Source organism: Triturus cristatus, chromosome 10 (assembly GCF_964204655.1).
Source record: "Triturus cristatus chromosome 10, aTriCri1.1, whole genome shotgun sequence".
In the NCBI taxonomy this organism is placed as follows: domain Eukaryota; kingdom Metazoa; phylum Chordata; class Amphibia; order Caudata; family Salamandridae; genus Triturus; species Triturus cristatus.
The window spans coordinates 657,941,383-657,962,595 of record NC_140593.1 but is presented as its reverse complement, the minus strand read 5'-3'; positions in this window follow the sequence as shown (position 1 = coordinate 657,962,595).

Here is a 21,213-nt window from a genome sequence, read left to right as displayed (position 1 = left end):
CTTGCAGCACTGGTTGTGCCACCCACCGAAGCAGCGGGGTAAAATGTGTCTAGGGTCTGCCACTGCAGAACCTGCGCGCGGTCTGGTACCGTCGCGCTGACTGAGCAAGTGTCCCCACTTGCCAGTCCCTAAACCTTCCCTTAACTACATGTTAGTCACCCCTCTGGTAGGCCTAAGCGCAGGGTGAATTGTAGGCATAAGGTAGGACATGCCCTGATGTGTGTGGCATGTCTTAATAGTGAATTACAGCCATTTTCGTTTTTCACTATTGAAGGCTACCTGCTCTCCATAGGCCAGAATGGGCTGCTGGGATCGCTACACGCTGTGACCCCAGTGGACTCAGAGAGCATGGTAGAAAGTCATGTTTAGTATGCCTGAACTCGGGATACTAAAATACATCTTTTAGTAAAGGTTATTTTAATATCCTGGGTTTGCAAATGCTACTTTTAGAAAGTTAGCCTTTGCGTGCCTGACCATCTCAGTCCGCCTCTGCTGTGGGTGTGTGTTCTGCCTAGCAACAGTACAGGAGCAGGGCTGGGGGATTCCAGGAGACAGGTTGGCTGCCAGGTGGTGGGTAGAGAGATTACACCAGGATGGGTGGGAGGAGTACACCCTGACTCTTGAATAGACCTGTGCTCTGCCACCACAAAGCCGGCGCCGCCCCCTGTGGAGCGGCTGATGTCTCTGCCCTGCTGCTGAAAGGAACAAGCCGAGTCACCACAACAGAGTGCTCCAAAACTGGACTGAGCCAGGCCCAGGCCCCCTGGCGCTAAAGAACAAAAGAATCCCTGTATAAAAGTAGGAGCCTGGCTCCTAAGAAATCAGATCCAGATTGAACCACGAAGGAACTCTGCCCGACTAGAAGGACCTGGAAGAAGCTGAAGGAGGAGTAACTTTCCCTGACCTGAGGGACTGGCCTGCAGTAGGTGCCTTGCTGAGGAAGGAGAGGAAAAAGACTGAAAGAGACTTTTGCACTTTGTTCTTCAACTATCTCCAAGGGCTTGAAAGAAGAGCTTGCCCCCTGAACTGAACCCCAGGACCAGTGGGTTCACCGTGTCTCCGCTCATCTGAGAACTCGAGCCGTGTGCTTTCTCCCGCCGGAGTGCTCTGCACACCTTGCCACCCCTCCTAGGGCCGAGACACCCAGAAGCCTGGCCGCCTCCCCTCGCCGAGAGCCCCGCTCTACCTGAGTCGCTCTGGACCCATCGAGGCTGGCCGCCCCGCTTCCCTGTCACCTGCCTGCCACTGGAGCGTGCCTGGTGCCCTCTCGCCCTCCCGCCGGATTTCTACTTGGGAAGTGAAATCAAGCCTCGGACGGCCGCCCGTACGTCGTAACGTATCCGGCCGCCCCGCTTCACCTCCCAGCCTGAGTCTGACCGTGACGCCCACCGCAGTGACCTCCCGCACAGTCCGTGTCGGAGGCCCGGGGCCGTACCTGTCTACCGAGAGCCGCCTGTTGAATTCTTGATCCGGTGACCCGCGAGGTGCAGAACCTGCATCTCCCCTGATGACTCGTCCAAGCACATCGCACGTTCCCAGGTACAGTGAACTCTCTATCGGACTCGGGGTCCGCAATGTTCTGATTTCCCCGTATCACTGTATCCCGGGTGCCCTGCGCATCATCGTGTCTGGACCGACTCAACCGAGCCCTGTGAAGCGCTCGGGATCGAATAAGTTACCAAAGACAAGAACAGTGCCTAATTATCATCTTGTGGCTTCCATTTCGCAACCGTTATTGATGGTCTTGTACCTGCCTGCGTAACAAAGAATCTTTTATATAAAGCATCCGTATTTTTGATACAACTTACGCCTGGTGTCCGTTTGTGGGGGATCGTTGTGGTTTACTGTGTGTGATCATAAATGCTTAACTGACTAGCGCCCTGAAGTTTAGTCCTGACTGCTCGCGCCACACTACCTATAGGGTGAGCAGGGGTTGTTCTGAAGGGGTAATTCTCTCGTCCTGAATAGAAGAAGGGACCACTGCTTGTCACAAGTACCTACCTGTGCCAACCAGAGGTTCCCCATTCTAACAGTCCCCTACATGGGAAGCACATGGACAACGTTAGAAGAGGTGAAGCGGTCGTGCTGGTAGGCTATGCAAAATACAGGACAGACAGACTGTACCCACCAACAACACATGCTCTTTCGTTGCGCAGCTGCATCATCATTTCAGGCATCCTGCTACGCCTCATGATGTAGGCATCGTGTGCTGATCCTGGAAAACGAGCACAGACATGTGAAATCACCATGTTGGACTGACACATCACAAGGGCATTGATGGAGTGGTAGTGCTTCCGATTGCGGTACGCTACCTCCCGTGCGTGTGGTGGTACCAAAGCTCCATGTGTCCCATCTATGGACCCAATGACATGGGGCATCCCTCCCAGGGCATAGAATCCACGCTTGACCGCAGTCAACTGTTCAGGGGTTGGGAACTTGATGAAGTCATCCAGGTGAATCAACATGGCCTCTAAGAAATCATGCAGCACACGGCAGAACATGCTCTGGGACATGCCACCAACATGAGCTATGGTATATTGAAAGGTACCCGTGGCAAGAAAATGCAGGGCAGCCATTACCTTCAGCTGGGGTGTCAGTGCCGTAGGATACCTGTGCTGCGGTTGCAGGTGTGGTGCCAGTCTCGCCGTCAACTCCAGAATCAACGGTTGGGGGAAGCGGTAGCACCGGATACTGTCATTCTCCCGCATGGCAGCCAAGTCCGGAATTGGTCGGGCAAGAGGCGGCGCTCTGCAGTAATTTGGAAGTGACAAGGAAGAGTGAGTGCACTACGACAACAATTCATATGTACTGAGCACATGTTTATCTGTCAATACACATATGCTACATAGGGAGTCAGGTATGTGCTACATGCCCTGGACACGTATGGCTGCCAGGTGACACTCCTACCAAGACCCAGCTACACACGGAGATTGAGAACCTCCCCATGCCATGCCATGGGAATAGCTGTGTCCCAGTGCAAGTGAACAGCCAGACGCAAGACAGGAGTGACATACGCCCACACATCAGCAGAAATAGGATGCCGATTGCAGAGACTGGTAGCGGCACACTAGAGCCACAGGTCACATGACATTACACTAGGACAGCCCACACACCTTGCCATGAAGGTGCACATGTCATGACTCACCACACATTCATTGTGAGGATGCAGACATGTCCTTGTCACGCTACTCCGTGTCCCATGCATACATGTGCACCTCACATCCGATACCACATGTGGCATGGTGTGCGGAACAGTGTGCAATGTCAATCTACACACAGACACTAGGGGTGGGCGGAATTTGCGTAATCGCGTTACGCAAATCTCCGCGAAACGGTAAAAATCTCCGCGAACACGCAGAAATTCCGCGAACACGCGGAATTGCTTGTTCGCGATACTTTTTTCCTGTTCGCGATCGCTGTTTGCGTGCTCGGGGTGAAATATCTCGCGAATACGCATATTGAGAACGCGAACAAGCCAAAAATTTCGCGAAGTCGCGGAACGCAGATTTTTGGTCAATTTCGCGTTCTCCGCGGAACGCGAAATTACCCAAATTCCGCAAATTCCGCGAGCGGAACGGATTTGACCGCCCAGGCCTAACAGACACATGTTGGTTGCTGCAACAGCTGCAGCTTTTGAGGGTGCTCCAACATCAACCTGATGGGAAGCCCCCACACATACATGACATAGTCACATTGTGCACCGTGGGTAGTGACAAGTCAGGTGTGGTAACCCCTGTACCGGGCATCAGGGGACACTTCCGTGTGTTGGTGTCCGTGCCATGCCAGTGACGCTCACCCCAAGTGTGCAGTACGACATGCACACATGTCAAAGGAGTCAAGGGCATGCCTGGCACACATTGCACCGTCACACAGTACATCTGTACACATCTCATCATACATCTGGTGCCTTCTCGACCCAGGAGTAATGTTCCACATCACAGCCTGTCACACCTGTGCCCCACACATGTAGTAATGCACAGACGATGCCTTGATGTCCATTCATGGACAAGTATGTCCATTCATGGACAAGTATGTCCATCCATGGACAAGTATGTCCGCCCTATTCCTACCTGTGTGCCGCCTGTCACCACTGTGATGTGTGAAAACCGCTGTACTGCTGCTAAGAGGGCCTGTGTACGTTCCCATATCACTATGGGAGTGCTGCCGTATGTTTACCCATCATGATGGCGAGCGTACAGGCATGTGTACGGCCCGTACCACTACGAGTATGCATACACAAGAACACCCATAGTGGTAGGGCCGTACGCACGTCTGTACGCTCCCTATCACTATGGGTGTCCTCGCGTATGCGTACTCGTACTGGTACGGGCCGTACACACGCCTGTACGCTCCCTATCACTATGGGTGTCCTCGCGTATGCGTACTCGTAGTGGTACGGGCCGTACACACGCCTGTACGCTCACTATCACTACGTGTACGCGAGGACACCCATAGTGATAGGGAGCGTACAGGCATGTGTACGGCCCGTACCACTACGAGTACGCATACGCAAGAACACCCATAGTGGTAGGGCCGTACACACGCCTGTACGCTCCCTATCACTATTGGTGTCCTCACGTATGCGTACTCGTAGTGGTACGGGCCGTACACACGCCTGTACGCTCCCTATCACTATGGGTGTCCTCGCGTATGCGTACTCGTAGTGGTACGGGCCGTACACACGCCTGTATGCTCCCTATCACTATGGGTGTCCTCGCGTATGCGTACTCGTAGTGGTACGGGCCGTACACACGCCTGTACGCTCACTATCACTACGTGTACGCATACGCGAGGACACCCATAGTGATAGGGAGCGTACAGGCGTGTGTACGGCCCGTACCACTACGAGTACGCATACGCGAGGACACCCATAGTGATAGGGAGCGTAGAGGCGTGTGTACGGCCCGTACCACTACGAGTACGCATACGCGAGGACACCCATAGTGATAGTGAACGTAGGCACGCGTGTACGGGCCGTTGCAATGCATTTGGGGTGCCCTAGGGCCCCGGAACGCACCGTACCTGTGTGTGAAGCTCCAAATTACATAGGGGACAAGTATTAAGGCCTACATGCATGCTGGTTGTCATGGAGACCAAGTTCAAATTTTGAATTTGTTCTGGAAGGTGCACAGCAGAAGTCAGTTGGAATTAATCCACTTTGTTGCAATGTGTTTGTGGGGCTGACATCATGCAGGAGAAAAAAACCGATAGAGAACCCACAGACTGCTAGGTTTGAAGGGATTGGAGGAAACATAGGATGCAAATGTGAGTGACCAATCACTCTGTACTCCTGTGCATGAGATGGGCCAGCAAGGCAGATATAAGGCAGCCAGGTCCCATGAGGGAGCACTTGCCTGCACATCTCTGTATTCCACGACCCAGCTGCTGCTACTGATTCCCTGGAACCATGTCAAGGGCTGTGGAGAGGTCACAGCCATTCACCCTGGAGGAGAAAATGGCTTTGGTGGAAGTGATCCTCCCACGGTACCCCATGCTGTATGGGCGACCAGGTTATCAGGTGAGTGCAGTGTCCACTGCCACAGACTGTGTCCCTTTTTTGTGACTGTGACTTCTGCCATTGTGTCCAGGTGTGACACACATGCTATGTACTGTAGGGGGGGTCCCAGGGGGGGGAATGCCTGATGTCTCCCAGCAGTGGCCTGAGACAGGAGGGGTGGGTGCAGAGTCCTCCCAGCAGTGCCCTGAGACAGGAGGGGTGGGTGCCTATCACTCCCAGCAGTGCCCTGAGACAGGAGGGGTGGGTGCAGAGTCCTCCCAGCAGTGCCCTGAGACAGGAGGGGTGGGTGCAGAGTCCTCCCAGCAGTGCCCTGAGACAGGAGGGGTGGGTGCCTATCACTCCCAGCAGTGCCCTGAGACAGGAGGGGTGGGTGTGATGCACAGTGTGAGCCTGGCTCATTGATTGTGTAGTTGCCCTCATTCCACCTGTGTCCTTTCAATGGCACGTACTGCTTTTGGCCTTCCCCCACAGGATCATGTCCCTATGACAAAGTTGCAATGCGTTGGATGCACACTATGCCTTGTTGTAAACAGCAAATGTGTTCTAATCTGTGTCCCTGTGACATGTGCAAGGTGTATTGATGTAGTGTCACTTGTTCATCCTCACAGGTAGACGCCTCTGCCAAGGAGCAGATATGGCTGGACGCCGTCAGCGCCGTGAGGAGTGCGGATGGTCGGAGGCGGCACCTGTCCCAGGTGAGGAAACGCTGGCAGGATATCCGGTGCTGGACGCAGAGGATCGCACGGGTCCTGCTGGGGGACTCACCTGAGAGCCACAAGAACCGCGGGCGCCGCCGTCTCTCCCACATCCAGAAACGTGTGCTGGCGGTGGTCTTTCCTGACTTGGACAGGCGTCTACAGGACATGCAGCAGCCGGAAGGGGGTAGGTACATGTGTGTGTTTGTTGTGTTTCACCAGCATTTGTAAGTGCACTGTTCCATGGATACACTTCCAGGGTTTATGGTGCTGTGCAGATCCTGTTCCCCACAGTATTGCAGTGCTCTCCTGCCTCCCTTCCCCTCCTTGCAATGTGTTCCCTGGTCTGTGTGTAGTCACTCCATCACAAGGTTATGTAGCCTGACACCTTCTCCAAGTGTACAATGCCTGCAGCATCATGTGTGGGGGTGGTGTGTAACAGGTTTTGTGACCTTGCCTGTGCCCTGTCCAGTTCTGGACTTGTGGGTTCCATGTCAGTTGGCACTAATGCTGAGTCCAGACATGGGAGTTAATCTCTCGAGTGCGAGGCCTTCCAGCAGGCATGTCCCATGTGGCGGCCTGTGACATGATGTGCATGATTGTGCGTTACGCATAGTGCAGGGATGTTAGCGTGTGTTGCAGTCATTCCCATTCAGGAGCATGGAGTTGTGTGGCCACTACTGTCCCCAGGGGCATATTTTCCTAGGTATCATGTGTGTAATCCGAGAATGTCGACAATCTCTGTGTCTACAGCATAGGTTGTGCTCTGTGCCATTGTCCCCTGGCACCATGTTTCTTGACGTGAGATGTATTACAAGTGTCCACTGTCCAGCCTGACCTGATTTTCAAAGTACATACTCACGGTGGCCATTGCCTGTGTGTCTTGTTGCAATCATCTGATGATGCCCATTTGTACATGATTATTTGGACAGGCGCACCTTGGGTATTTGGTGTGCAATCTTGAATTGTTGCATCCCATGTGTATTTCACCCAGACTAAGAGATGTAAGTGCTTCCTGTGTCTCCACAGATTTGTCTCATGTAGGGGGTGGGTGGGGCGGCCATGGCCTACATGTCAAGACCTGTCATCTCCTTGCTCGGACTGGCCAGTGTGTGATGTTTGTCTGGACATACACTCAAGGTGCAGCGTGCCAGTCAGGGTGGGCATGTTCTCAGTATTACCTATGCTGCATGTGCCTCTAGTTCCTGGATTTGGTCCCTGCTCATCCCAATTTCCTGCCACGCTGTGTGGTGCAGATGCAGTGCTGTATTGTCCCCAGGGCCTTGCTCCTCAGTCAGAATACCATGTCATCTCATTTGCTATTGTGTCATGCTCTCCATAGTTTTTCCATGGCATGGTGGGTCACACAACTGTGTCTTGCAGGGCCTACGTATGTACCTTGTTTTGTAGTTGTAACTCATCCTTTGTTTCAGGCTATGCACTGTAACCTACGTAGATTTGACTCATGTGACATATGTATACAGGTGTATGATTAATTTCTGTCTCTTCACCCTGCCCACAGCATCGTCGGGGGACACGGAGGGAGACATGGACACAGACGGCGCGGAGGGACCGAGCACCAGTGCCAGCGGTGACATCGGGGCTGGCACTTCGAGTGGGACTGAGGCGGAGGAGAGTGAACCCGGGGACCTGTCGACTGGCACAACAGAGTATGAAGCTGACGGGTCCGAGGATGATCTCTCCGAGTGGGCGGTGGCTGCACCACCATCTGACAGCAGCCCTACATCTGGCACCGCCCCCTCCATTGGCATCAGCCGCCTCCCACGTGCTCGTGTCCCTTCCCAACGTGCCCGGTCACCACATGTCTCCTTCCTGCCAGGCACTGCACCCCCTGCCCCTGTCTCCACTGCTGCCGCCAATGCTGAGTCTGTGGACATCCAGCGGCAGTTGCAGATTGGTCAGACTGCGATCCTTAATGTCCTCCATGGCCACAGCCAGGTCCTCAACAACATGGAGGCATACTTGGAGGGCATTAATTCATCGCAGGCTGACCAACGCAACTTGCTGAGGTCCATAGACTCCACACTGACTGCAGCAGTGGGTCTCCTGCAGCGCTACGTCCCACCCCCTACCCCTGCTCCTTCCACAATTCCCACTCCCATGCCTGTCCCACATACACCCAGACGTAAGCATGCACCCACCACTACAGACACAGGCACCACACCAGCAGGGAAGGTCCGCCGCACACCTCCTGACACGCACACACAGGGTGCAGTAGGCACACCCACTGGGTCGGGGGGCAAACGTGTGACACGCAGCCAGAGTGGGAGTCCGCATTCCACCCAATCCACTCCCTCCAAATCCCCTCCCCTCAGCTCTCCTGGCCACATCTCCCCCAAAGACTCCTTCATGGCCGCTCTCTCCCTGAGCCCCACAGTGACACCACCCCGCAAGCGGTCAAGGAGGTCCCCGGTCAGGGTGCTTGAGTCCCCCCCCTGTCCACACCCTCCCCCAGTGGCGCTGCGACCCATCCCTCTGACCCCCCCCCTCCTTGGGGCCTGTGGTTCCTTCGGGTGCAGGGGAGTCCCTGGAGGACCTTGCTACGGTGTGCAGCGAGATCCTGGCCTCCGCCTTTGGCCCTGCCCCACCCCCTGTGGTGGAGTCCTCCATCCCTGCACACACGACGCCTACTCTTCACCCTCCTGTCCCTGCGGTGCCTGTTTCTTCCCCCCCACATGATGCCCTCACCCCTGTGGAAGACAACGGATTGTAACTGTGCAGGCAAGCTAGGGGACACGCATCCCACTGTGTCCCCCAACCAGCTGGGACTCCTGGACTGCCCTATGGCCTTTGTTAATATTGGACTTACGTCATACTAGTTTTTTGCTCATGCTGAATAAAGCTATTTATTTTTTGCCCTTGGAACACTCCTGCATTGCTGGCATTGCTGTTGGTGGGTGTTAGAAAAGGTAGACGGACCGGGAGGGCCGGCCGGGGTCAGGGGGAGAGGTCTCCAGGGAGAGCCGTCTCCAGCGATCGTACAGACAAGTAACTTCCCCCCCACAGACAGATATCACACACGGATAAGGTTCAGTGTTCTTTATAGGTACTTATTTACGATACGGTAGAATGGTACAAGGAGGTCTGGACTCAGGGGTCCCCTCGATTAGAGTCTCGTAAGGTAGGGAAGGGGGTAGCGGGTCAGTCTATTTACCAATCAGGTATTTCGGATGAGATGATGATGAGCTCACAATCCTCGAGCTTGGTGGTTAGGTGGTACGGTCCGCGGCAGCGCCAGCAGGTCCCGGTGAGGATGGTCGTTACAACGGGCCGCGGCAGCGCCAGCAGGTCCCCGGAAGATGTACGGTCCGCGGCAGCGCCAGCAGGTCCCGGTGAGGATGGTCGTTACAACGGGCCGCGGCAGCGCCAGCAGGTCCCAGGGAGATGAACGGTCCGCGGCAGCGCCAGCAGGTCCCGGTGAGGATGGTCGTTACAACGGGCCGCGGCAGCGCCAGCAGGTCCCAGGAAGATAAAGATTGCAGAAGGCCGCGGCAGCGCCAGCAGGCAGGACGATGGTTCACAAGAGCGGGCTACGGCAGCGCCAGTAGACCGTCAGGGTTGAGTTCACTCGGTGTCTCTCGACTCCAGGATACAACTGCCTTCCTGCTCTGGAGCTGCCTCAGTTATAGGGCTGGTGCCCTTTGATGTCCGGGCCCTCGCACTTGGAGGTCGGAGGGTCCGGGATGAAGGTGTCCAGACACCCAGCAGGGGGTGGAGCCAGCGCCTGGGGGAGCTGGAGGCGATCGGCACCTGGCGGGGGGAAGAGCCCTTGACACTTCGTTCTCCCATTGACCTGCCAAGTGGTCCGCTCACCTCCTGGGTGGATGGTGGTGCCGGGATGTCGGGGCCGGCCAGGCCCGGGGTTAGGGTCGAGGGGAGGCCATGCGGCCGCGTGGTGCAGGGCCCAAGATGGCGGCTTGACCCGGCCGGGGAAGCCGGTGGGGCTGGACCCCGTGATGAGTAGGGGTCCGAGGGCAGAGGGTCCGTCGGGAGACGGGGTACAGGTGCTTGCCGCGGGGATATGCCAGGTGGGCCGGAGTTTGGGCCCTGTCGAGCGGGGAGGGAGCAAGCCGTCTGTGAGGCCTGTCCAACATGCGTCCCCCCCAGCTGAAGGCGGGGAGAGTCACCCATCTCCTTGGGGACTCTCTTCGTCGAGGCGGAAAAAGCGGGACAGGCCATCCGCGTTGGCGTGGTCTCGGCCTGGTCGGTGCTCCACAGTGAAGTCCATTCCCTGCAGGGAAATGGACCAGCGCAAGAGTTTTGGGTTCTCCCCCCGCATCTGCATCAGCCATTGCAGGGGTCGATGGTCGGTTTGTACCCGGAAGTGGGTACCGAAGAGATAGGGTCGGAGCTTTTTGAGGGCCCACACTACTGCGAATGCCTCCCTCTCGATGGTGCTCCAACGCTGTTCTCGGGCCAGGAGACGTCGACTGATGAAGGCCACCGGCTGGTCATGACCTTCGGGGTTCAACTGAGAGAGGACGGCTCCGATGCCGTGGTCGGAGGCGTCGGTCTGCACCACAAATTCCCGACTGTAATCGGGGGCCTGGAGCACCGGGGTGGTGCACAGGGCGGCCTTCAGCTCCTCGAAGGCCGCTTGACAATCAGGAGTCCAGTTGACCCGCTTCGGTTGATTCTTGGATGTGAGACCCGTGAGGGGCCCCACGATGCTGCCGTAGTCCTTCACGAACCGCCGGTAGTAGCCGGTGAGCCCCAAGAAGGCTCGGACCTCGGTCTGGGTGACGGGGGGCTGCCAGGACTGGATGGCAGCAATCTTAAGTTGTAGTGGGGCCACCAGCCCGCTTCCCACTTGGTGCCCAAGGTAGGTCACAGACCCTTGGCCAATTTGGCACTTGCCGGCCTTAATGGTGAGGCCGGCCCGCTGGAGGGCTTGGAGGACCTCTTGGAGGTGACGGAGGTGGTCGGACCAGTGGCGGCTGTATACAGCGATATCGTCCAGGTAGGCAGCGCTGAATTCTTCGAGCCCCGCCAAGACCTGGTTCACAAGACGTTGGAACGTGGCGGGGGCATTCTTCATGCCAAAGGGCATGACCTTAAATTGATAGTGGCCATCGGGGGTGGAGAAGGCTGACCGTTCCTGAGCCCTGGGTGTGAGGCCGATCTGCCAGTAGCCCGCCGTTAGGTCGAAGATACTAAGGTAGCGGGCGGCCCCCAGCCGGTCGATCAGCTCGTCTGCTCGGGGGATGGGATGAGCGTCGGTCCGGGTGACAGCGTTCAAGCCCCGGTAGTCGACGCAGAATCTCAGTTCCGGGGCGGTGCCGGGGGCAGCGGCCTTGGGAACTAATACAACCGGACTGGCCCAGGGACTGTCCGAGGGCTCGATGACCCCGATCGTGAGCATCTTGGCCACTTCCTCCTGTATGCAGGCCCGTACCCGATCTGGTACGCGGTAGGCCCGGTGCCGGACAGGGGGACTGTCCCCGGTGTCTACGTCGTGCAAACACCAAGGGGTGACCCCGGGGGTGAGGGAGAACAGGGCAGCGAACTGCCGCAGGAGGTCTCGGCAGTCCTGGCGTTGCTCCGAAGTGAGGGCGTCAGAGAGCCGGACCCCATCCAAGGAGCCGTCATTCTCCTGAGTCTTTAGGAGATCCGGGAGGGGCTCGGAGTCTTCTTCTGTACCACTGTCTGTAGCCATCAAGAGGCTAAGTTCGGAGCGCACAAAGTGTGGCTTGAGCCGGTTGGTGTGGAGGACCCGCAGGGGGTTCCGGGGGGACCCCATGTCGATGAGGTAAGTGATGGGGCTTTTACGTTCGACCACTTTGAAGGGCCCCGTCCACTTGTCTTGCAGGGCACATGGTTCGGTGGGGGACATCACCCATACTTGCTGCCCAGGCTCGAATTCAACGGAGGAGGCATTGTGATCATACCACCTCTTCATGTCCTCCTGGCTGGCCTCGAGGTTCGCCTTGGCCATCTCCCTGAAGCGCCGGGTCTGGTTTCGTAGGGCCAGGATGTATTTGAAGACGTCTGGAGGGGTCGTTAAGGGGGCCATCTCCCAACCTTCCTTGACGAGGCTGAGGGGCCCTCGCACCGGGTGCCCGTACAGGAGTTCGAAAGGGCTAAAGCCGAGGGACTTCTGGGGGACTTCTCGGTAGGCGAAGAGGAGGCACGGGAGTAGGACATCCCACTGGCGACGGAGAGGCTCTTCCAATCCCCCAATCATCCCCTTGAGAGTGCGGTTAAAACGCTCCACTAGCCCGTTCCCTTGGGGGTGATAGGGGGTCGTGAATCTGTAGGTGACCCCGCATTGCTGCCAGAGGGACTTCATGTATTTAGATATGAAATTCGTACCTCGGTCGCTGACGACTTCTCGGGGGAAGCCTACCCGGGAGAAGATCCCCATCAGGGCCCGGCCAACCACCGGAGCTGTCACTGTCCGTAGGGGCACCGCCTCGGGGTAGCGGGTGGCATGGTCCACTAGTACCAAGATGAACCTGTGTCCTTGTGCCGTGCGGGGGTCCAGAGGCCCCACAATGTCGATCCCCACCCTCTCGAACGGGGTGGTGACCACAGGGAAGGGTTGCAGAGGGGCCTTCAGCTTCCGACCACTCTTCCCGCTGGCTTGGCACGTGGGGCAAGATCGGCAGTGGTTCAGGACGTCATTCCTCATTTTCGGCCAGAAAAAGTGGGTCACCAGGCGACTGTATGTTTTGTCCTGGCCCAGGTGTCCAGCCAGGGGGACATCGTGGGCCAAGTTGAGCAGAAAGTCTCGGAAGCGGAGCGGTACCACCAGAACTCGACCGGCCCCCAGCTCGGCGATTCTTTGCTCGCTGTAGAGCAGGTCGTTGTCCCAGTAGACCCAGTGGGTGCCGGTGGTGTCCCCGGCGTTTTGGGTATTGGCTTGTTGGCGGAGTCCCTCGAGGGAGGGACAGGTCTTTTGTTCCTGGCGGAACTGTTCTTGGGTGGGCCCCCCCCTCTTGACGCCACTGAGCCAGGTCCGGGAGGTCCTGGTGCTGCGAGTCCTCTTCGATAGTCGGGTCCGGGAGGTCGGACTCGCCGTTGTCCTCTACGGGGGCAACCGGGGGCGGAGGTGCTGGCCATTCGGTTTCTTCTGATCGGGGGGCCATGGATCGGGTGGTTATGCAGGCCCAGTCCGGGAGGCCCAGCATCCCCAGGTGCTCTCTTCTCTCGACGGTGGCCCACGGGGAGCTCTCGAGGTCATTCCCCAGGAGGCAGTCCACGGGGGCATCGTCCCGGACCGTCACCTTCAGTAGGCCGGAGACCCCTCCCCATTCAAACGGGACGCAGGCCATCTTACACATACTCTCAGAGTTATCTGCCGAGCGGACGGGGCAGAGAATGTTCGGCAGGATCTGTTCGGGCTTCACCAGATGACAGCGGACGGCCGTCACGCTGGCGCCGGTGTCACGCAAGGCCTCGGCTCTCTGTCCATTAATGGTCACCCACTGACCGTATTTTCTGGTGTTGGCGGGTAGGGGAGCCCGCGGAACCATGTCTCTTCCCCCTAGGCACGCCAGGACCATGGCGGCCGGTTCCCACCCTTGCTGGGCCGGCTCGTACTCTTCAGGTCCCTCCGATGATTGCTCTTCCCCTAGGGCAGCGGCCGCTACCTGGCGGGGCTTGGGTGTTTGGTTTAGCGGGCAAGTCGGGTCGTTGGCGTAGTGGCCTAGTCGCTGGCACCGGTGGCATGTGACGTTGGCTCGGTACCCAGGCCGCAACGGGGGGTTGCCCCGGCCGGCCGGAGGCGGGGTGCTGGCCACGGGTGTTGCTGGTAAGGCGTCTCTCCCTCGCCCCTGGCCCCCTCCTCCTCCCCGAGGACGGTGCTGGCCTTGGTTGCCTCTGTTCTGGTCGTGGGGCCCTCTCCGGCCCACTCGGGTGCTTTCCCACCGGTCAGCTTCGGCGGCGAGCTGCCGGGGGTCAGTCAGCTTACTGTCGAGTAGGTGCTGCCTGAGCTCGACGAAACAGTTGTTTGACAGGTGCTCCCATACCATAAGGTTGAAGAGTTGTTCGTAGGTGGTGACCTGACTTCCCTTGATCCAACCTTCGAATGCCCGGCTGAAATAGTTCACGTATTCTACCCAAGTTGTACCTGGGATCCTGGTGCAATCTCTGAACCTCTGGCGGTACATCTCGGGCGTGAGGCCGTAGCGGGTGAGGAGGGCAGCCTTCATGTGGTCGTAGGACGACATTTGGTGATCGGGGAGCTGCAGCAGGGCATCGCGACCCTCGTTGATAAATCTCCCCCAAAGTCCGGCTCCCCAATCACTCCGGTTGATCCGGTGGGAGGTCATTGCGATCTCATAGGCTTTAAACCACTGTTGTATGTCGTCTTCTCGGACATATTCGCGGACAACATCCTTGGGGATGTGAACTTTTTTCTCACTTGGCCCCGGGGTGTGTGGTCGCTCAGGCACCCCCAGTTCCTTATTCTGTTTGCGCAGTTCTATTTCCGCTAGTCGGCGCTCGTGCTCGAGCGTTATTTTTTTCTCTTCCAGCTCTCTCTGTCTCTGCTTTTCTTCTCGTTCCTCTCGAAGCCGCATATGCTCGAGGTTGAGTTTCTGTTCAGCTAACTTGAGTTCCCCATCCATCTTGAGTCGTGCCATCTCCAACTCGTGTAATCTGACTCTGTCTCTTTCTCGGATCTCCTCTTGCGGGAGGCCCGTTCCCCGCTCCTCGGGAGCCGTGGCGTTCCCCTCTGGTGCGACGCTGGTTTGGTCTGGTGTGACGCTGCTTTGGTCGGAGGGTCCTGTGACCCCCGTTTCTGTCCATGACTCCAGAGCGCGCTTTAGATCATCCTTGGTACTCAGGCCGGTGGTAGCAATGCCAAGTTCTATGCAAAATTGTCTCAGTTCGCGGTGGTTGTATTCTTCTAACTTCTCCATTTGGAATTTCTCGGTGGAGCTGCTATCTTTGGTCGACATCGTGCTTATGTCGTGGGGTGAGCTACTTTCTGTACGATTACGCGTTGATTCGGATCGCGCCGCTGGCCACCAATGTTAGAAAAGGTAGACGGACCGGGAGGGCCGGCCGGGGTCAGGGGGAGAGGTCTCCAGGGAGAGCCATCTCCAGCGATCGTACAGACAAGTAACTTCCCCCCCCCAGACAGATATCACACACGGATAAGGTTCAGTGTTCTTTATAGGTACTTATTTACGATACGGTAGAATGGTACAAGGAGGTCTGGACTCAGGGGTCCCCTCGATTAGAGTCTCGTAAGGTAGGGAAGGGGGTAGCGGGTCAGTCTATTTACCAATCAGGTATTTCGGATGAGATGATGATGAGCTCACAATCCTCGAGCTTGGTGGTTAGGTGGTACGGTCCGCGGCAGCGCCAGCAGGTCCCGGTGAGGATGGTCGTTACAACGGGCCGCGGCAGCGCCAGCAGGTCCCCGGAAGATGTACGGTCCACGGCAGCGCCAGCAGGTCCCGGTGAGGATGGTCGTTACAACGGGCCGCGGCAGCGCCAGCAGGTCCCAGGGAGATGAACGGTCCGCGGCAGCGCCAGCAGGTCCCGGTGAGGATGGTCGTTACAACGGGCCGCGGCAGCGCCAGCAGGTCCCAGGAAGATAAAGATTGCAGAAGGCCGCGGCAGCGCCAGCAGGCAGGACGATGGTTCACAAGAGCGGGCTACGGCAGCGCCAGTAGACCGTCAGGGTTGAGTTCACTCGGTGTCTCTCGACTCCAGGATACAACTGCCTTCCTGCTCTGGAGCTGCCTCAGTTATAGGGCTGGTGCCCTTTGATGTCCGGGCCCTCGCACTTGGAGGTCGGAGGGTCCGGGATGAAGGTGTCCAGACACCCAGCAGGGGGTGGAGCCAGCGCCTGGGGGAGCTGGAGGCGATCGGCACCTGGCGGGGGGAAGAGCCCTTGACACTTCGTTCTCCCATTGACCTGCCAAGTGGTCCGCTCACCTCCTGGGTGGATGGTGGTGCCGGGATGTCGGGGCCGGCCAGGCCCGGGGTTAGGGTCGAGGGGAGGCCATGCGGCCGCGTGGTGCAGGGCCCAAGATGGCGGCTTGACCCGGCCGGGGAAGCCGGTGGGGCTGGACCCCGTGATGAGTAGGGGTCCGAGGGCAGAGGGTCCGTCGGGAGACGGGGTACAGGTGCTTGCCGCGGGGATATGCCAGGTGGGCCGGAGTTCGGGCCCTGTCGAGCGGGGAGGGAGCAAGCCGTCTGTGAGGCCTGTCCAACAGTGGGGCTGCTACATGGTTGTGGGTGTTGGTCATGTGTTGGGTGTGTGGGAAATGTAGTAGTGTGCTGCTCATAGGGGGGACCCTGGGATCTGTGTGCCATCACACGGTGTTAGCTACCTTTCTCCATTCATGTAAGCAGTTGCTGCATGTTGCAATTGTCCCAAGGTGTATTCCTTCCTCTGTGTACCCTGACTTCTTCCCTGCAGGGTGTCCCCTGACTTTAGCACAGAGCTGTGTGTCCATTAGCTGGGTGTGTGACGTAGTCCTTCACCTTTGCACATGCATGCTGAGCGATGTCTCCACCTGCATCATTCGTGGCATCCTTGGTAGTCATTGTACTTGTGTATGTGGCCTATTGACATGACTTCATGTGTACATGTTTTCTTTTCTGCGGTATGCATGCGTATACTCCCAGCCTCGCACACATGTGGTACATGTACTGCAGGGTCTTTGTGCACCTGACTGACATTTGTGGGCATGGTATCTGTGACTACTCCACCCTTTGCGTTCCATGGGCACTGCTGGGAGTGATGGGCACCCACCCCTCCTGTCTCTGGGCACTGCTGGGAGGACTCTGCACCCACCCCTCCTGTCTCAGGGCACTGCTGGGAGGACTCTGCACACACCCCTCCTGTCTCAGGGCACTGCTGGGAGGACTCTGCACCCACCCCTCCTGTCTCAGGGCACTGCTGGGAGGACTCTGCACACACCCCTCCTGTCTCAGGGCACTGCTGGGAGGACTCTACACCCACCCCTCCTGCGTCTGGGCACTGCTGGGAGTGATAGGCACCCACCCCTCCTGTCTCTGGGCACTGCTGGGAGGACTCTGCACCCACCCCTCCTGTCTCAGGGCACTGCTGGGAGTGATAGGCCCCCACCCCTCCTGTCTCTGGGCACTGCTGGGAGGACTCTGCACCCACCCCTCCTGTCTCAGGGCACTGCTGGGAGGACTCTGCACACACCCCTCCTGTCTCGGGGCACTGCTGGGAGGACTCTGCACCCACCCCTCCTGTCTCAGGGCACTGCTGGGAGTGATAGGCACCCACCCCTCCTGTCTCTGGGCACTGCTGGGAGTGTTAGGCACCCACCCCTCCTGTCTCTGGGCACTGCTGGGAGTGTTAGGCACCCACCCCTCCTGCCTCTGGGCACTGCTGGGAGGACTCTGCACACACCCCTCCTGCCTCTGGGCACTGCTGGGAGGACTCTGCACACACCCCTCCTGTCTCTGGGCACTGCTGGGAGGACTCTGCACACACCACTCTTGTGACTGGGCACTGCTGGGAGGACTCTGCACCCACCCCTCCTGTGTCTGGGCACTGCTGGGAGTGATAGGCCCCCACCCCTCCTGTCTCTGGGCACTGCTGGGAGTGTTAGGCACCCACCCCTCCTGTCTCTGGGCACTGCTGGGAGGACTCTGCACACACCCCTCCTGCCTCTGGGCACTGCTGGGAGGACTCTGCACACACCCCTCCTGCCTCTGGGCACTGCTGGGAGGACTCTGCGCACACCCCTCCTGCCTCTGGGCACTGCTGGGAGGACTCTGCACACACCACTCTTGTGACTGGGCACTGCTGGGAGGACTCTGCACCCACCCCTCCTGTGTCTGGGCACTGCTGGGAGTGTTAGGCACCCACCCCTCCTGTCTCTGGGCACTGCTGGGAGGACTCTGCACACACCCCTCCTGCCTCTGGGCACTGCTGGGAGGACTCTGCACACACCCCTCCTGCCTCTGGGCACTGCTGGGAGGACTCTGCACACACCCCTCCTGTCTCTGGGCACTGCTGGGAGGACTCTGCACACACCACTCTTGTGACTGGGCACTGCTGGGAGGACTCTGCACCCACCCCTCCTGTGTCTGGGCACTGCTGGGAGTGATAGGCCCCCACCCCTCCTGTCTCTGGGCACTGCTGGGAGTGTTAGGCACCCACCCCTCCTGTTTCTGGGCACTGCTGGGAGGACTCTGCACACACCCCTCCTGCCTCTGGGCACTGCTGGGAGGACTCTGCACACACCCCTCCTGCCTCTGGGCACTGCTGGGAGGACTCTGCACACACCCCTCCTGCCTCTGGGCACTGCTGGGAGGACTCTGCACACACCCCTCCTGTCTCTGGGCACTGCTGGGAGGACTCTGCACACACCACTCTTGTGCCTGGGTACTGCTGGGAGGACTCTGCACCCACCCCTCCTGTGTCTGGTCACTGCTGGGAGTGTTAGGCACCCACCCCTCCTGTCTCTGGGCACTGCTGGGAGTGTTAGGCACCCACCCCTCCTGTCTCTGGGCACTGCTGGGAGTGATAGGCACCCACCCCTCCTGTGTCTGGGCACTGCTGGGAGGACTCTGCACACACCCCTCCTATTTCACAATATGTACGCTCATGGCATACACGGATGTGGGTACGCTCCATGCATTCGAGGTGGGGGTACGTGTCGTACTTACACTGTTGGGGTGGGGGTACGCTCCATGCATTCGAGGTGGGGGTACGTGTCGTACTTACACTGCTGGGGTGGGGGTACGCTCCATACGTACGTGGGTGGGGGTACGGGTCGTACTTACACTGTTGGGGTGGGGGTACGCTCCATGCATTCGAGGTGGGGGTACGTGTCGTACTTACACTGTTGGGGTGGGGGTACGCTCCATGCATTCGAGGTGAGGGTACGTGTCGTACTTACACTGTTGGGGTACGCTCCATGCATTCGAGGTGAGGGTACGGGTCATACTTACACTGTTGGGGTGGGGGTACGCTCCATGCATTCGAGGTGAGGGTACGGTCGTACTTACACTGTTGGGGTGGGGGTACGCTCCATACGTACGCGGGTGGGGGTACGTGTCTTACTTACACTGTTGGGATGGGGGAACGCTCCATACGTACGCGGGCGGGGGTACGTGTCGTACTTACACTGTTGGGGTGGGGGTACGCTCCATACGTACGCGGGTGGGGGTACGGGTCGTACTTACACTGTTGGGGTGGGGGTACGCTCCATACGTACGCGGGTGGGGGTACGGGTCGTACTTACACTGTTGGGGTGGGAGTACGCTCCATACGTACGCGGGTGGGGGTACGTGTCGTACTTACACTGTTGGGGTGGGGGTACGCTCCATACGTATGCGGGTGGGGGTACGTGTCGTAATTACACTGTTGGGGTGGGGGTACGCTCCATACGTACGCGGGTGGGGGTACGGGTCGTACTTACACTGTTGGGGTGGGGGTACGCTCCATGCATACGGGGTGGGGGTAGGGTCTGTACATATCCGTCCCCACGCTATGTGATGCTTGTGCGGCCCGTCCCCAGGCCTTTGCCACGTGGGTACGAGCCGTCCCGCCATTGTTGGGGTGATGTGGGTGTGGGCGTGGTACGACTCGTACCCACGCTCTTCAGGCGTGGGTACGGGATGTACCTGTCTGGTTGTGTTGCCGGTTCGCGTCGTGACGGACTTCCGTTGTGGCGGTCGCTGGCTTAGCTGGACACGCCCCCACCCACTCGTAGTGACCAGGGCATGGGAGTCAGGTATGTCCAGGGCATGTGTGCTGTGTGACTTTGGTGGGGGGTTTGTGGCCTGCCCTGGTCCTGCCACCCCCACCCCACCCCACTTTCCCCCCTCCCTTTGTTGTTCTGACCTTCTGCGGCGTCTGCGTCCGAACCTGTAGAGGAGGTCGACTGCTATGAGGGCCGGGATGACACGTAGGTTCGGGTCCATGTCTGTCCGTCGCGTACGGGTCCTCCTTGTTCGCGTCGTCCTGTCTGTCCGTCGCGTACTGGTCCTCCTTGTTCGCGTCGTCCTGTCTGTCCGTCGCGTACTGGTACTCCTTGTTCGCGTCGTCCTGTCTGTCCGTCGCGTACTGGTCCTCCTTGTTTGCGTCGTCCTGATTTCCCGGCAGTTTTTGGCAGCTGGAAAATATTCACCGTGCGGGATGACGTCGGTGCGAATCGTAATTCCTGGTTCGTGAATGGCAGACTGCGAGCGTCCCGACGTCAGGTCGGTGCTTTCCCGGATCGCATTTGTAGGTTTATTTTGTTCGGTCGGGGTTTTTTACGATTCGTACGGAAATGGTGTTCCCGTGCGAATCGTAATTCCATGTTTGTAAATTTTGACGACCGGGTACGCGTCGGACGGAGAATATGCTCCGTCCGACGGTTCGTACCCGGTTTTTACAGGATCGTGATCGGCGCCTGAGTCTGTTGGAAAGGTGCAGGTTATTTTGTTGCCGGTAGAGTACGGCTTTATCCTTCATGAGGGCTGGCTGTAGGGGCCTATTATGGGAAGCTAATGGCGGAGATATTCTTGGGTGATAGAAGAAACCTAGTTGTGGGACTTTAATGACTTGAGAGAGAGTGAGTGTTTTGGGGAAGCAATGCAACCGAGCCCAGACCAAGCCCAGGCTTCTACATTTTATGATTATGCAGTCACCTTGTGAGGCCTTTAAAAATGAGCCAACCCAAGAAACTCCTCTTGTGGTAATGATTACGTTTGACAAGTCATTGTGCCAGCCAGGATTTTTTCTCAGGCAAAAGGAGACGTTATTCAATAGAGATGCTGTGATTCATTTTGCGCTTACACTAATTTGGGAACATTCTCCAGAAAAATGATGTAGGGCGTTCTTTAAGGAGGGATAGGAGGTCAAGCACCTTGAGTCTCGGCCCAAATAACCCTATTTTCAGTCCAAGAGTCCCCGTTTACAGTGTCCAGTGGTTCTGATTCACCTGGTTCAATGTGGCCTGTAAAGTAGATAGGGGTACTCTCTCCACCTGGGGGACACGTAAGTTCACAGCTTCTGCTCTGTGACGCTGAAGTTGTGTTAAGTTTGTG